Source organism: Venturia canescens, chromosome 2 (assembly GCF_019457755.1).
Source record: "Venturia canescens isolate UGA chromosome 2, ASM1945775v1, whole genome shotgun sequence".
Classification (NCBI taxonomy): Eukaryota; Metazoa; Arthropoda; class Insecta; order Hymenoptera; family Ichneumonidae; genus Venturia; species Venturia canescens.
This window is the reverse complement of record NC_057422.1, coordinates 1,476,818-1,494,576: the sequence shown is the minus strand read 5'-3', so window position 1 is coordinate 1,494,576 and position 17,759 is coordinate 1,476,818. Positions and strand designations below refer to the sequence as shown.

The window sequence follows — 17,759 nt, the reverse complement described above, 5'->3', positions numbered from 1 at the left end:
CGCTAGTCTCTAAAAACACAATGTACGTAAGAAGGAGGGTCGAGCAAGCACGTGTTCAAATAGACATTCGAAAAGGTTGGGGTTACTTTTATGGCGAGCCCGCCAGCTACGCGCCTTTATTTGTTATTCTTTGTCATCGTCGGGATTAGGCCAATGTGCGCCCTATCTTTATCTTATCCTTGTAAATATCCTGCTTTTCAGCTTTAACGTCAACAACTACTTTTAAAGGTGGGATCGGTATCCGGAGACTCGGACCCGCGAAGGTATGTAGATGCGGGCATTCCCTCTTTCGCTTCACCGCAACGATCGCGTTCTTCCAAAATACATTTCGGGATCCTCGGCTCTTTAAACTGGTGAAAATAACAAAAGTATCTGCTCTCGTTCCACGCTTGTTTGTCTCATCGTCCGTCTCTCTTTATTTTTTCGTTAAAATACCCTTTGAATGTACGAAAGATTAGGCGGCTACGGACACATGGCCGTGTTCTCCAACTGTGCATGCCTTCCGACCTTTAAGGTGTCATAAATTCGGCGTTTTATCGAGGGTACGGAGAACCTACTTTCCCTCGTGGGTTAGCGAGAAAAAGGGCGGAATGTCTGCATGAATAACGAAGGAGGACGATCGTGGAAGGAGGAAAGAGCGGTTTTTATCGATCATGTCGAGACGCTTCCAACAAGAATACAATTTTGGGAACTCACTTTTTTTTTTATTATTTTTATCGTTAGATTCTGTACCTCAATACGATTGGTCTGCTTTTCTGAGTTCTCGGTGTACGATCCATTGTTGCGGTCCCAATTAGACGGGTCGTTCGAGTGCGACAACCGTCGATGAATAGCCGGGGTCATTATCGACCCGATTTTATGGAGTGTGACCGGGGAGGGTTGCACGCCAGGGGCAAAACTGACTGAAAAATTTCATCCCCCATTCCCGGAGAGGGGAAAACTCATTTTTTCCGTGTGTCTGAAGTCCGAACGATATATTACATCCGGAAACACATTCCAAACGCTCGATTTTATAAATTTTGAAATCCTCTCTCAAATGTTTTCCTCGTGTACGAAATATCTTATCGGAAGCATGAGTCAGAGCCTCGGCGGCAAAAAAATAATTTGCTTCTCGTTAGAGTTCGTTGGAGAATCGGAGTCGATCTTCGCGACTCGAAATCTCCACGGTGGAGGAACGAAAAGAAAAAACTCACAAATTGAAAAACAAACGTTTCGCACGTGGAAACACAGAATCGTTGAAGCGAGGGAAAAGTTATTCGCTTTCGAGGAAAGAAACTTGCTCAACACTCCGCAGAAGCAACGCTCGCATGTGGCTTCACAACGTTCCTTCGTATATTCGACGACAGAATATGAATTCGAATTGGAAGTGAACAATTTGAGATGATTTTTGATTAGACGCACGATTCGCCGGGATGCGATTTAACCGGTCGGAAAGTAGTTTCTGTAACGGGAGTACGTATCTGCGCCTGTAACTCCGCGCACGTAGGCTCTCTCGCCCTTTAGTACGACACAAAGCGCAATTTCTGCTACGCATGTACAGCGATAGCTCAACAAAGTGCACTCGATGAATAGTAGCATTTGCAACCGAGTGGCCTATTCGTAGTGCATCGCACCACCAACGTCAACTGAGATAAGAAGCGTGCTCGAGTGTTGTTCTCGTTTGCGTGTGTTGTACGGGTCGAAACTCATCGTGAAGTTTGCAACGTTCGAGTCCAACGAAATAAAGGAATAATAATACATTTGTAATTCACCAATTTTCGATTTCACGAATCATTGGCGTAGACTGAAAAACTACGAATTGCAAATTCGGGAGGGAACGAAATTGTTGAATTACTGGAATAATTGGAGGCTTTTTTACACCATTTCGTTGGACTCGAGCGTTGGAAACTTGGGCGTCATGGGCCGAAACTCGTCGTGAGATTTGCGCATTGTTGAGGAGCCACGAAATTCTTTGTCGGTTTTCTTTGTCGGGGACAAGCGAATGCTGAAGCAAAATGTAATGGTTTCGCCAAATAGACGAACGGGCGAAGTAATAAACTTCATTCTTCTGGAGATAAATAGGCTGGAGTGTGTGTACGTAATTCGAAGGAGAAGGAGCGGGAAGGGGGGCTTGTGTGTGGAGAAGGGAACAGCTACACAGTGAGCTCGGGCGACTATAATTGGCACTCGGATTTCCGGTACGCGGGCGAGAAGGTCAACGCGAGTGGAACACGGCCTCTCGTCGAGTCGCGGACTGACTATATTTAGAAGTGCATCGTACCCGATCCGGTGCACTCGAGTACGCGGTTCAGCCAACGAATCAGACCGAAGGGACGGAGAGACAACAAAGAGACGGATTGCCGATCGCTGCAGAAAAAACTATAGTGACTCAACGGTATTTCCAGCCATTTTTACGTGCGAGAAGAAGAATAAAGTCGTATGGGGAAACGGAGGCGACTAAACTTCGCGACTTTAACGATTTCGACGATGCGTTTGAGGAGAGAACGAAGCTGTGCGAAGAAGCGCAGTACTTTTCTCCTAATATGAACAAAGGCGCGGGGGCTTTTGAACGACGCTGAACTTTGCGACGTTCGAGTCCAACGAAATGAACGAAAAAAACATTTACAATTTTCTATTGCACGAAGTGCAGAAAAATTACACGGAGAGAAAAAATATTAAAAATTACTATGCTTGCCATGGTATTGGGGCTCTATATCGCCCATTTTGAAGGTTTTTACCAAAAATATTGTAATTTCCAAGTAAATTCTGATTGAAAATTTTTAAATTGCGTATTTTGCTGTGACAAAGGTTTAAAATTTATGTTGACTCGATGATGAACTGTCAAGTAGAATTATTATGCCGTTTTGCTATACTTAGTACTGTTTTCACAATTGAAATTATTTACAGTTGAACAATTTGAGGAGCTCGAACACAAGCATCGATCATACGCCAAAGTGTTTAAAAATTTACTATGGTAAATAACAGAATTTCATTCGCGATTGCACGATAATATACCGGTATACATGTGTACCGATGTATTTATTTTGACATCACTCATCAATTTTCATCGAGTCGCTTCACAAATAATTACTATGTATGTTCGTAAGAATTAATAAATATTACCGATATAGAAGGGAGGGGGGGGGGGGGGCGAAATTGCAGAATTACTAGAATTATAGAGCCATTTTTGACATCATTTCGTTGGACTCGAACTTCAGCCTCGTGCTTTTGAGATCTCGTCAAAAATCGAACGTTGCATCCTTTCCCTATCAAAGTTAAATCTCAGCCAATAAAAATCCAGTAAATTTCTCTCGGTCCATCCAAAGCCTGCGAGCTTGCAGTTTCGAAATTTTTAAGCGAATCGGAAAAGAGGTCAATGATGCATGCACGTCGATGACTCGGTCACCGGAATTTTTGACCCCACGGCTCGAGTACCCTCGTCATTTTCTCATCAATTATGTATTCGCACTTGCACCCAATATATGCACTTATAAATCGCTCCCAAGAGGTTTTCGCACGAGCGAATCTCCGCGTACATATCTGTATACGCTCGCGTAGGGGATAGCCTCGTACATAAGGCCGCTTATCAAATCGGCTAAATAGATTATCGGGCATAAAACGGGGGTCACTGCCGCCTCTCTTTGCGACTATTAAACAGAGTGTAACTGTAATAATAACAGTATAACGGTGTACCAGAATTCAGACCCTCGATATACGCAGCAGACTAACACGCCGGGCGTGTGCAAATAAATAACGTTCGTTCTAGAGGATATATCTATGCAAATAACGTTACGATAAGCTATTTAAGCTTCGTACTCCTCTCTATGGACTATTTATTGGACCAACGACATTAAGGTATTAAAAACTTTTAGCACGTATACAATCGCCCGGGAGACCGGATTTATCTCGAGTCATCCTATATTTCGATGACGCTGAAGTTTGGTGGAACGTTCGAGTCCAGCAAAATGATGGAAAACTCAGAATGATAAAAAACTCAAATAATTTCAGTGAACTCCACTTTAAATGACGCTGAAGTTTCCAACGTTGAAGTCAGACGAAATGATCGAAAAAAACTCTCCAATAATTCCAGTAATTCTCCTATTTTGTTCCCTGCCAAATTTGCGATTCGTAGTTTTTCAAGCTGCACCAACGATTCGTGAAATAAAAAATTGGTGAATGACAAACGTTTTTTTCGTTCATTTCGTTGGACTCCAACGTTGGAAACTTCAGCGTCGTCACTTTAGTTCCCTGCCGAATTTGCAATTCGTAGGTTTCAAGCTTCACCGATGCTTCGTGAAATAAAAAATTGGTGAATGACAAATGTTTTTTCCGCGCTCATTTCGTTGGACGCGTTGCAAACTTCAGGGTCGTTAAAACTTTGGAATTCCGTGATTTCGGCGCTACATTTTATCGCGATTGATTGTCTTTTAAAAGTTTGTTTCTGCTGATTTATTCGTTCGGTTCGAGCACAGCGCTCCCGAGAACCGAAATAATGAAGCGATCGACGAGCGCCGAATCAATAAAAGCATGCTTTGTTCGCCTCAATTACAGCTCTTATTCGTCGAGGCGAGTTCGAATTTCGTTGGATCAATTTAAATAATCGAATGAACGATTCTAGTCGATGCAAATGGAGCTTTTCTCTGGGCGCACGACGACCTGCATTCCCCGTCCTCGGTATCAGCCGGAGTCTCGAACTTTTCTAAGAGAACGCATGCAAGAGCAAATTTCGGGCGTTTTTTCCCCGAGCTCTTGACAAGTTGCGAGGAGCCATCTGGAAGGAAGAACGAGACCGGGGACTCGAAATATTCGTCGGGTCTGAGAGGGCCCCCGTGTAGTACACGAGAGTGCACCCGAGTTGAAGGATCGTTAACCCGTCGACGAGAACTTTCGCCACAGATACGAAACGACCCGCTCTTATCCACGCGGTTATGCAGGGCTCCGGGTGGAGTGTGTACGACGAAGCACGATAGAGGATAATGATCGTGGTTCCCCAACTTTTATATCACGCTCGTCGGAAGAAAAGAAAGAAGAAGAGCGAGCGGGGGCGAGTCATTCGCTCCAATCATTTTTTCTTCTCACCGCTGGCAATCTTCTGAGAAAAGATTTTCCTGGGCGATCTTCAAGACTTTGGCAAATTTCACTGCCCGGAGAGCCCTCCAACATGAGAAAGAAAGAGTTCTCGCGAAAGCACTCGCGGAGAAATTAGCTGCTCGAGCTTAGAGAACACGTCAGTCTAATCGCGTCCACGTGCACGCGGACAAAGACAGATATTGTAAGGTTCGCACGCTCCCAAACCTCTCGCTCTCTCCCTTCACGATCGTATACGTACAATGCGAGAAGCAGAGCCTCGCATCTGCTTGTTCCTCGAGCCACGAGCCTCTCTCAGTGTCCTCGAAAATGAAAATTTATTATAATTTCGCTCGGCCAACCGTACTGCGGAGCGAGCCTCGCGACACCACATTTTCCCATATATCCTCACACATTCTCTCAACACGCCCGCATCCACTCTGTCATGCCCCCCCTTATACGTATGTGTGCGAGGAGCTCGCGCACGTGTTCACGACTCTGAATTGCCATGAAAAATGTCACGGGACCAGAAACCGAGGAAACCTCTATAACTCGCCCATGTAGACACGAGTATATTCTTGTATCATAAATGTACAACAAATGTACGTACGGACTGAACGAACTCTGTGAACTTTCAAGGATAAGCGTAATCGCGTATTATTCTCAGTGCAGGAAAAATCCTCTCGAGCGTATGTTGCGAGTGAATCCTTGCGCAGCGAACTTTACTTCTGAGGGATCTCAATTTATGCCGAATCCTTTGAAATGCGAACGGAATAAAAGTCAGGCAGCTTCGAAGTTGTCAAGTTTCACGAATTCCAAACACTTTGCTGTTGATCCCGAGTAAATAGTTGCTCGTACTCTGTCGAGCGAACGAAACGATTTTCTTATCTCGGAGACGTCACGGAAAGCAGCAATTCGTTGACTCGTCACAAAATATTCATTCAATCAACAAATCGTAGCAAACTCCGTTTCTTTTCCTCGATTCGCCAAAAAACTTTTGGGGATTCAACGACGGGTGCGACTGGCAAATTTCACTCAAACGACACAACAAAATGAAGGAAAAAAAACATTTGTAATTCCTCAATATTTTATTCCACGAAGCATCGGTGCGGAAAAACGACGAATTGCGAATTCGGCAGGGCACGAAATTGTTGAATTACTGAAATAATGGGAGGCTTTTTACATAATTTCGTTGGACTCGTCGCAAACTCACAGCTGAAGTTTGCAACGTCAGAGTCCAACGGAATGAACGTAAAAAAAAAAACCCCTAACGATTCCAGTAATTCTCCAATTTTGTTAGCTGCCGAATTTGAAATTCGTAGTTTTTCAAGTTGCACCGATATTTTGTGAAATAAAAAATAATTGGTGAATAACAAACGTTTTTTTCCTTCATTTCGTTGGACTCCAAAAACGTTGCAAACTTCAGCGTCGTTCGATGCGAGTTGAAAAACTATGAATAGCAAACTCAGCAGGGAACACGAAATTGGAGAATTACTGGAATAATTATTGGAGGCTTTTTGAGATCATTTTGTTTGACTGCAACGTTACAAACTTCAGCATTGTCAGGTTCGATGATATTGAAAGTGTAATAGTTATTGGCTCACCCGGTATAATGCGATACGGGAGATGTGGAGTCTTTGTAAAGATAATCGACATGTATATAGAGAGTCGGGGTCGCTCGGCAGAGAGATTAAATTATACGGCACACACTGAGAAAGGAGTATGCCCGGGCCTTTCTCTCTCGCAGCGATCTCCGTGTGGCTGGCGAAGGAGAGTCGGAGTCTGCGGAGCGGTTGCATTGCTTTCGGTCGAAGAGAGAAAGGCCCGAAGGAGCGTGGAGATGTGGGCAAGTTAACGACCCGCTATCGTGTGTGCCGCTGTCAATTGCGTTGAAATAACAAAACAACAAAGAAAAAATAGAGGTTCGAAGTAACAAGAAAACCTCGGCGGAGATTCTCCCGCGCGCTTCTTCTCGTATTGGTTTCCCCTTCCCTTCGCCACACGCAGCTTCTCGTGCGTTCGAGACGCAGCGCCGAGAGTCGACTCGGGGGGAAATATCAGAAAGGTGAATCGGGGCTAAAGGAGTGGAGCTAATCGCCCGGGACCGCGAGCGATCTGTCAATCACTTTTTCTCCCTCGCCTCCAAGATTTTTTTTCCTCCTCTTGTTTTTTATGTGTAACTGAAATATTAAGAAGGAGGATCGCGTTCGAGCACCTGTTGAGACTCAGAGAAATTCATTTTTCTTTGTTTCTTCATGTAACAAATCATTCGGTCAGCCCGAACGCTGAAAAAGCAGAAACAGCGCTCACTGTAATTCCGTTGATCGTCTACCTGGCGTTTAAAAATAAATGAGCGCGTTTTCTCTCCTTTCGAGGGTATTAAAATGGTAGAATAGCTGTGAATTAATGATGAATCCAATTGTCTGGTAACGCTCGAGTGCCTGCCGAGGTTTCGAGCGCCACTCGGAGGAATAACCGTAAAACAATATTAATCAGGATCCTCCATATGTTTACGTATAAGAAGCAACGTCTCCGCGGTACGTCGCAATCTCGAGCCCCGTGACGGCGTGCCTTTTTCTCCTCGCCTCGGGAGAAAATTCATCGCGAGTAACCCCGCGATCTTGCGATATCAATAAATTTGCGAGCGGGCAGCACCGTTGCAGTCATCAATTCATTCATTAGCGGACGATATGGGATTGTTCACTTTTATACTTATTTTCTCGAGCCTCGTGCGCACACGACGCTGAACTTTCCAACGTTGGAGTCCAACGAAATGAACGAAAAAAAAAGTTAGTAATTCACCAAATTTTTATTTCACGAATCGTTGGTGCAGCTTGAAAAGCTACAAATCGCAAATTTGACAGAGAACAAAATAGGAGAATTACTGGAATTATTGGAGAGTTTTTTTCGATCATTTCGTGGAACTCCAACGTTGGAAACTTCAGCGTCATGCGCGCGCACAATTAACGAGATTTAAAAACGCTCATTGAATCTGAGTCTTCTCAACGGAACGCGAATAAAATTCAGCAAAAAAAAGTCTGATCTCGACGCCCAAACATTCTATAAACCCGTCGATCTTGGCGAGAGAGAATTTCATGAATTCGAGGATGCAAAGCGGTCACTCGACACGAATAATCGGTTGGCTCGAGACGAGGAGCGGTCAAAGTTCGCTGGCTCGATGAGCAGCGCCGTGAAAACACAGGTAGACCGTCGATCGCGTTTTTTTCGTGGTACATCGCGATCGCAGAGCTCAAAGAGCGTATTTCAGTGGCCGGAGCAAGGGAAGGAAAGATGCGAAACGTAAGAGGAAAAAAGGAAGGAAGAGGAAGGTTCGGGGTAACAAATGGCTCGATGCTGGAGCGTTATGGAGCAAAGGAACGGCTTCGGCTCCTTTTCTTTGGCTTGAATATAGAGAATACGGCGTATAGGAGCGAACGGAGAAGATAAGAGCTGCGGGCTTCGATGCCAGTACTTTCTCGTTGGCAGCTCAAAGCGCACTTCTGGCTTCGGAGACTGCTCACAGTAGTTTCGCTTACTTCTTTTCACTCGATTCTTCCTCACTCGCATCGTTTTTTCTGCAATAGAAATCTCCGAAGAGGCCGCTCGGAGCTCAACGCGGAGAGCAAACCACGCGCGCCTCATTTCCCTCGGCCGATGCTACGAGCGGCTCTTGCACCTGTAAACATCGGACAACACGCCTGAGAAACGCGTTCGTTCGACCGCGCGCCGTATTTTGTAACGAAAGATGCCCAGGTAGACGCTCCGGAGCGGCGCCCCTGCCGCGACCCTTCTTTTCCATGTCGAAAGATCTGTCGCCCAACATTTTAGCCAACACCATGCCTCCCCCCGGTTCTTTCTTAAGCCACCTTTCTCGAGGGCGATATCGAGTTTCTCGAGTTGAACGACTTTTTCGAGGCTCCTCATCGAGTCGGTTGCGAGATCGGAGAAAACGTCGACGATTCTTCATTTTAGCAGGTTAATTTTTTCCGTCTTTGCCATAAGAGAAAAATGACGCTGAAGTTTCCAACGTTGGAGTCCAACGAAATGATCGAAAAAAACTCTCCAATAATTCCAGTAATTCTCCTATTTTGTTCCCTGCCAAATTTGCGATTCGTAGTTTTTCAAGCTGCACCAACGATTCGTTAAATAAAAAATTGGTGAATTGCAAACGTTTTTTTCGTTCATTTCGTTGGACTCCAACGTTGGAAACTTCAGCGTTGTAGAGAAAAAACGTCAACGGGGGAAATAGCAACGGTTCTGGGAAACGACTCGGAGTCATTCTGTTCGAGGACAAATCTCAAGTTCGCAACGTTCGAGTCCAACGAAAAAAAGTACGAATTATTCGAGTTTTTTGGCATAATTTCGTCGGACTCGAACGTTGCGAACTTCAGCGTCACGAGCAGTGTCTCTGCAAGGATTCGATTTTTCTGGGTGGCCCTTCGAGTCAACACCCAAAATGCGGCACGACAGCAGGTTTGAAATCGCTTCGAGGCCCGCCGTTCTGCCCGAGAGCCAGACCGCGCGGGCCTTTCACACGAGAGAGCGGAGTTACAAGCCCGCTCTGCGACTTGCGGTTGCGATTTACAGCGTGAAAATATATCGTCGACACGAGTACACTTCTCAGCACTATTATTCCGCAGTGCGCAATGTGGAACAATGAGACAGGAAAATCCCGAGGAGCCCAGAGGCACCCCCGGCGCGAGCGAACAAGCGTAACCGTTTTGTTTACACTTTTCCAAGACGCCACCCAGCTCTCCCACGTGTTTCATTTTCAAAAAGCTCCGCAGCCGAGCAGGTACACCGGAGAGGAAACATTTGTTCGTGGAAATCGATCCGTTTGTGGGACGAAAATCTCGTAGTATCATTTTGTTTGATCGACTGCACAATTTTGAACTAAACACAATATTTCGTTGCTCCAATTTCAACCACCAAACCGATCGAACGCTAATAGTTCGGATGAATAAATAAATTTCCTTATTGCGACGAAAATAAATTAAATTCGTCGTTCCGAAAACTGAGTAATTCGAGTTGGTTACCAAAAAATGAGTTTCGCCAAAATTTCAGTGTAGTTTCGACGTCGTGCGCGCGGTGGGTTCCAACTTTTAATGCATTTCTTAATGTTTCCTCGTTAAAATAGATATTGAAGCGAAAGCCCGGGGTCTGGAGCGCCCCTTAGGATTCGAGTTGTGAAAACTACGGTGGGAGATGAACGAACGAGAGATAGAGGCAGAGGGTGGGGGCAGTGGAGAGGGGGGGGGGGGGGGTCGAGGGGTACGCCAAGATGGCGTAACAGTCGGCCGGGCCCGGATAATCGGCGCACGAGGGATCGATCGCACAGGGAATTTTCCGTAGCCCCGCGTTCAGCGAAAAGAGTCGAGAGACGAGAGAGTATTTGGAAAAAAATTGTTCCAGGAATCGCTGAGCGTTTTTTCGTTCTCGTCGTTAAAATGTCTTGATGGGCGAGGAAAAAGTTGATAAAGCGATTGGGAATGGAAAAGATCGTGGCGGAAGAGGTCACTCGACTTCCGGTAGACGGTCACTTCGTGGAAAGGCAAGGCGAAGGAAAAGGACGCGATGGGGAAGAACGGAAAAAAAAAAGCGAGTCCAGCTAACTCGAGGGGCTCGAGGGAGAAGCGAGAAAGAGAGAGAGAAAAGAAAAATCCCTTTCGGAGGCATAGTTCCTCTTTTCTGTTGCATCAATGCCCGACAACAGCGAGAGAAAAAAGAGAAAGAAGAAAAAACTGTGCCTTGCGTACGCGCCGCCGCTATATCGATTACTGTCCATTTCCAAAATGGCGATTCGGGCGCACACGCACCGGTCTCGGGGCCTCTCTCTTGCTCTCGAGCCGCTCGCCGCCCGCCGAGAGAGCGCGCGCAGCGTTGACGAGAAAGCCGGTACACGATTATTTCGAGGGAGCCGACACGAAAGCCTAACCGGTACTCAAAATTTCCTTGAAAATCGTCAACGAGACCGAGTTTCAGGAAGAGCGAAAAAGCTTCGCTTCCGTACGGCTACGGACGCAGGGGAATCGAATTGTCTCGAAAGAAGAAGAATGATACCGTTTCAAATGTCACTGCGATCCGTACAGCAATACCGGCGCACCTTCTCGTGCCTCGTGTCAAAAATAACGTCGACGGTGAGAATAAATCGTTAGAGAGGTTCGATAAGAAAAAAAGGATGCGTTTACTAACCGTTCGTCGTAGTCCTTGGATCGCTTGGAAGACGAAACGAATCGAGTATCCCGGGGTCTCTGTCGAGTGCGGCACAAGATCGAGGGATATTCTCCCCGTTATTTTAAAAAATATATAAATCTGTATATAAATATATGTGTCTGTACGTGCTTGCGTATTCGTGTGGCGTGTATCTGTATAAATATATTTGTGTATAATTTACACCACTCAATGTAGAAATAAACGTCGAAATGGTCGTTAAATATATTTTATTAAAACGTATCGAAGCACGCAAGATTTGTATATGTGTAAATATATCCTTGGGAAAATGGAATTTCCGCTCGCACAACTATCCGGAGATTCAAACGATCGAATTCAATCGTACCGTTAAACTTTTAATGCACGACGCGAGGATGTTTTTTTTAATCGTTTTACTTCTCAGTGAGAACACATTCACAACCTGATCCACTTGGCTTGGTAACGCGCGAGCGACTGACGTGCTACGGGCTACGGTTCACCCCTGCGTAGTGGATAGTGGGAAAAAGGTTCAAGCGGGGAGGAGAGGGGATCGACAGTGGCGCGGTTCCAGTGCGCGACAGGCAGCGCCCGTTGCGCCAGTGGCAGCGGCAGCGGCGTCGTCCTCCGCCTCTCTCAACTTTGTAAAAACCTCTTTTTTTTTTCTTTCTCTCTCTCTCTCTCTCTTTCTGCTGGTTTCTCATTTTCGTCCCGGTCACAGTCTGTCTGTCGGTCTGCCTGTCGTCTTCCTGCGACTGACGCATTGCTCGCACTCTTTTCTACGACGTATGGTTCAATTTTTTGCGTCTTTGCTTGTTTCCTTCTCTCTCCTTCGGTTCAGTAGCCTCCAACCGCTACGAGAGAAATTGAGAGAAAGACGCTCGAGGAGCCAAGGCCCTGGATTTCGTATCTACGATTCGTTAATTGCATTCTTCAACTCACAATGGGATTTAACAACCTGTCGATATTTTTCATTACTCGCCCCTCCGCTCCCCTCGTGACCCATCAAACCCGTTTTAAATCGCGCACATAACCTCGCCTTTGCTATACAAAAATTCTTGCATTTTCTTCTCTAGTATTCCTACCAACGCAACGGAGTGCGATCTTTTTCTGTATTTAGAAAATCATGAACACAAAATCGTTTGGGAATTTAGAAAATCACGAATACAAAATCGTTCGTGATCGCTAATCGCTTAATAATTCATTCGGTTGTATGATCACTGGAACACCGTCGATGCTTTTTGCGAGCTCGCGCCGGATTTCATATTAGTATTTCCGTTTCCCACGACACAGCAAGAACTCAAAGGTGCATCCTTCATGCACATATACGATCTCACATTGAACTGTAAATCAAGGAGGTTGCATCACTAAATCAAAGTAATCAGAATTTGATAAAATTTGGCGATAACATTTTTTTTGGCACCAAGTACACAAAAAAACCATTTTTATCAACATTTTTTCACCACATGGTTATCGAATAATTGAGCGTTCAATCAAAGTTCTTATATGCACGAGAACTGCATATGTGTAAACTCTATGCTCGTACACGTGAAATTTAATGTTCAATTACTCGAGAGCTATGTGATAGAAAAATCTAAAAAAATTTATATTGTCATATATATATTGCCAAATTTGATTAAATTCTTATAATTTTGAAATTTTTAATGTCAACCTTAACGACTTTTGGATGACAGTGGGCGCATCCATGTTCGTACGTTTTTAACGGCGTTGAGCGAGAGTTTGGGATTTTTAGTCAAAACAATTACTACACGAAGCAGTTCAGAAGCGAGTTAACATTGTTATGCGATCGTCGGTTGAACACTGTTCAATTGTTTCCAATTACATTTGACATGGCTTCAAAAGAATAAACTCGCAGCAAAGCTGCAAGACACGCGCGTAAACGAAAACGCTACTGAAACGGTCTTTGTCTCGTTCAAACACACCGACGTCCGCGAACAAAATATGGTACTTTGTTACCACGATTCTCCGGAGAGCTACGCGCCGAACAAAGGACAACTGCAGTGGTGTCACGTTTTTGACGATAGTCACGCTATTTTTCTACGATAAAAGCACAATTGAACGAAGAGTGAAACGCGTCCTCGTTTCACGAAATTCTCTATCGCTCTAATTTTTACGTGATAAACAGAACATCGAATCTTGTTCTGTCAATTTATGCCTCGTGATAAAAAATTAATTTATGATTTTGGGGAATCTTTAGATTACAAAGATTCGTTATTAAAAACGACGTTCCGAAATTGTGCTTTTCTCTAAGGACACGACGGACTGGAAGAACGATACAGTTGTGGATTCATCGATTTGACTAAATCGATAGAAAGATAGAGTCGAAACGTTCGTTGAAAAATAAAGTCGTTAGACGGAGCAAAGAATTCTTTGTTGTTGAAGGGTCTCAACGTTACTCATCGCTCGCGGTTATCAACCATCGACGGTTAATGAGTTAGAAGAATCCCAACGATCTCAGATAACCTCTGAGTCACCGAATATATCTCCACCTCAACGCGCATTATATATATTTATGTTTTTTTCATGTTAGAAAAAAATATTACTTCGAATGTGTTTCACTCTTTAAAATATATCATGCCCGAATGATCGTATTTTATGGGTGCTTAAATTCGATCGATTTTTATTCCCGAATTAACGATATTATCAATTTAAATTAATGTCAGAGTTATTAATTCGAAATTGTAAAGAAATTTTTTCAACTTATCTTTTGGCGAATGAAATTACAAGCCATTGATTAATCGGGGGATCCATCACTGACTGAACCACAAATTTCATTCGTCCCTGGTGAAAATACTATAGTTTTTTATGCAATAAATCGCATTAGAGAGCGCAAAGGAAAAACAAGAAGGGAAATGGTCCAAGAAAAAAGTGTTTCTTGCTCCATGTTCAAAAGTGTTTAAAAAAAAAAAACAAAAAAAAACAAAATGCCGAAATAAGCAAATGCGTGAGGTTACGAGTGCTCATTACCAATTTCGTTCAATCTTTAACGTAATATATCTTCATTACTAGTAAGACAATCGTCTCGAATTTTTTTCCAGACCTTCGTTATATACTTCATTGTTACTGTGTACTTTTTTATAAACTTTACAAGAAGCGTTCATTCCTTATATGGAAAAATAAACGATTTTTTAAGCATAGTCTCTATAAGCCTGTGCATTTTTTTAAATATTTAAACACGTTTATATAAATAACCAATAAGACGAACCCTTTAAAATTTGATATGCGCATCAGTCGACCAGCCATTTAAACTCTGTGTAAATTTCAAGGCTTTCTTAAGAAATTTGTTTCGTGCATTAAAAGTACCTTTTGAAGGTTTCTATTTTGCTCTATCCTATTATTGCTACACATTTTATATTATGTTTTTTCGTCAAAACGTCGAAAGAACAATTAGAAGAGACAAATGCATGGCTGTCCCTTACACACTTAGATACTTGTACGATGGAGTTTTTTATATTGCATCAAATGAGGGATGAAACGATCGTGAAAAGTGTTTATCGGAGACGAAAAGTCATGACGAAAACTCGAAGGAGAATCCTTGCACAAGAAAGAAAATAAAATGGTTCCCGTAGATCGGGTCCGTAAACGTCGAATTCTTCATCAGAACGTTGAGCAAACTTAAAACCGAAGGAAAACGAATGTTAATAAATAGCTCAGATTTTTTTTCGTTTCCTCTCGATGTGTTGTCGTTGAAGTGAAAATACAGCGACTATTATCAATGTTGACAAACGAATAATCGGAATGGCGTCCCTCTGTTTTTCTTTCTCTCACACACTCCCTCGCTTTCTTCGTTTCTATCTATCTGTCCGTTTATTGGTACAACTGTTCCGACTACATGAAATCGTTTAATGTCGATGTTATTCGCGACCATGAAACTCGAGAAGGAAAACAAGCGGTGGAATGCAGCTGTGGACAGATGCAGTGTGAAACGAGAGGAAGAGAGATCGCGGAATAAAGATGAAGAGAAATTCGTATGACAAGCCGAGGCGCGACTCGTTCCAGGCAGCTAAAGCTCAATTCCACGGTTTTCAGAACGTTCATTCGATGCACGTTGACGCGCTCATCTTTTTTTTATTCATTTTTAGATGCCAGCTTTTCGTTTTGTTTTTCGAGCAAACCCTCGAAATGTCCTCCTCTCCGATTCGACGTCTCTCGTTCCTGTTTGCTTTCGGATTAAATTTCAAGTACATTTATCTAAATTACAATTCTTCGTCGAAGAGAAAACGCTACTTCCGCTAGATTCGACGTGTATATGAATGAGAATGAAGTCTTGGGTCAATACTATCGCTGGAAACTCGCATCAAGGATGGCAAGAGAGACGCGGAGAAAGAGAGAGAAGGATAAATACAAGGAGAAATAAGCCTTGAAGGAACGACCAAGTTGAAGACTCTTTGAAGCGTCGCTCGTCCTGCATATACAAAACTCTCACACGTTATATTTAACCCGTTGCGAGAGCCCATCTCGACCGTTTCGTGAAACTGGTTTTATCACTCGCGCGAAATTCGTTTTTTTCCCCTGCAAAATATGTACATTTTCGCGGCTAAGCCGATCCTCCGTGTTTCTAGAGATTCATTTTGACGCCCGTGGAGCACACTCGACTGTGGGAACATTTTGGTCTTGCGAAGAATATTTTTCTTCTCCTTCGCCAGATAGTTTTTCTTCCGAGATTTTATTTCAATTCTGGAGAGAACCGCTTCCTCGAACAAAAGATTTTCCGCTGCTCGATGCACCGAAAAATACTTTAATTACGACTTTAATTAACGCTCAGCAGCCTCGAATCAGGTTTTCAGACGAAACGACGCAATTTCCAGCAACGTTCGCTCGCAATCACGAGTGTCTACGATTGGCGGACCGAGAAGCAGCGGGGGTGAGAGACGATGGACATGGCGAGTACGCGAGCACGCGAGAAACCTCCGGAACGAAAGAGAGCGCGATAAGACGACCGCGAGAGGGACTAATCAGTCGCGCGTACGTTAGTCCAAAAATAAAGTGAATATCGACTTGAGCATTTTTCATCCAGCAACGACATCTTTTATTACGACAGACACGGGGGCCGAGGAGGCGTCGTAAAAACGTTGAAGGAGACAACGAAAAAATCGGAGCCGGAGCGAGCGAAAGAATTTGAAATATTTCGCTCGACGAAACGTCCAAACTTTGGAAATTATTTTGCACAGCATCGATCAACAAACTGAACGATTTTCCCATATTTTCTCCCTCTCTGTCACACTTATCCTCCATCCATATTCCACGTTACGTGCTATCGGTACGAATCAACATTCGAGACCGGCCCGGAGTCAAGAATAAATCTTGTTTCGCAAAGGAGAATTCAAAAGCACGCTCGATAGTCGGCATTAGGCGCATCGAAGCGCAACCATACAAATTCGCCTTTCCCAGAAGCAGGAGAAGTCGATGACTAATGCAGTAAGTAAGCCAACTGTAATCCGCATCGATAGAGAGTTTGATAAAAAATAATAATAAAAACAACAGCAAGGAACTAGGACATTCGACGTAGATCCATGCTCGGTGTGCTGAGATATTTGCAACGGCTCTCTCCTGGAGGAATAAAATCGAACGAACTTTGCCAGTTTTCTGAGCCTCGGCGAATTCATGTAGTCGAACAATTCGAATTTCCGATGTTTTTTACTCTCTTCCATCCTAATTTTGATCACTGCATTTTTTCAACAACAATTCATTCAACAACTTCGAGGTTGCGGACACGAGTGCGTTACGATGATCGAGAATACCACGCGAGTCAGATTGGTTACAAAACAAACTACTTGTGCTGCACACGCTCGATATTGAGCTGACGATTACCGGTGCTCTTTCCTACGATACGCACACACTTCCGGTACGAGAGTACTCGAAGCCGACGATGGGGAGAAAAAAAGAGTGAAAGAGGAATCAAAGAATAGCTTCGTTTCATGAGTGTAAGGTAATCATTGATTTTTTAGCCACACTTTATCGGTGACTGCTCGGAAATGCAACTGCTTTCTCACCGCGATTGAATGTCACTCGAAAAATCGTCAAGGATTGTGAAAAATCTTTTTTTTTCGCTTTCAAATTCGACAACTTTTTCGAAACTAAATTTTTCATGAGTTTTCATGAAATTTCGTACTCTCGCTCGCGTCAGATCGCGAAATCGCTTTCGTTTTACCGTCGATTCTTGATAAGTTGAAGAAAAATAATTTTCAAAGTCCGATAATTTGAATATTCAGTAAAATGTCGGTTACACGTGCGAATTCAAACGATTTTCGAGGGGGTTCGGAGTATTCAAATTCACGGTGGGCTAAAGCTCGCCGAGAACGAACGGCGAACCGCGCGCGTATGTACCTGCGCCATAGAAACGTGCATCGTTCCCCGTTCAAGGACGCAAACGCTTAGGCCGCACCTACGCATAACTTTCCCTCTCTCTTTTCGTCCCCTCGCCCCCGATCCTTCCTCTCGGCCGCGCGCAATCGTTTATCTCGTCTTCGTCGTGTGCCTGAGAGTCGTCTCGTCGGGGGATCGAA

General features: G+C 43.9%; 1 protein-coding gene across 1 annotated transcript in view; it reads right to left on the bottom strand.

The window, feature by feature from the left end:
- Window positions 1–11,884, bottom strand: part of LOC122405875 (A-kinase anchor protein 200-like) — a 58,236-nt gene extending 46,352 nt beyond the window's left edge. Inside the window, exon 1 of the mRNA XM_043410930.1 lies at window positions 11,239–11,884. The gene's annotated coding sequence lies outside the window, so the exon portion shown is untranslated. The remainder of the gene's footprint in view (window positions 1–11,238) is intronic.
- Between the last annotated feature and the right edge of the window lie 5,875 nt (window positions 11,885–17,759).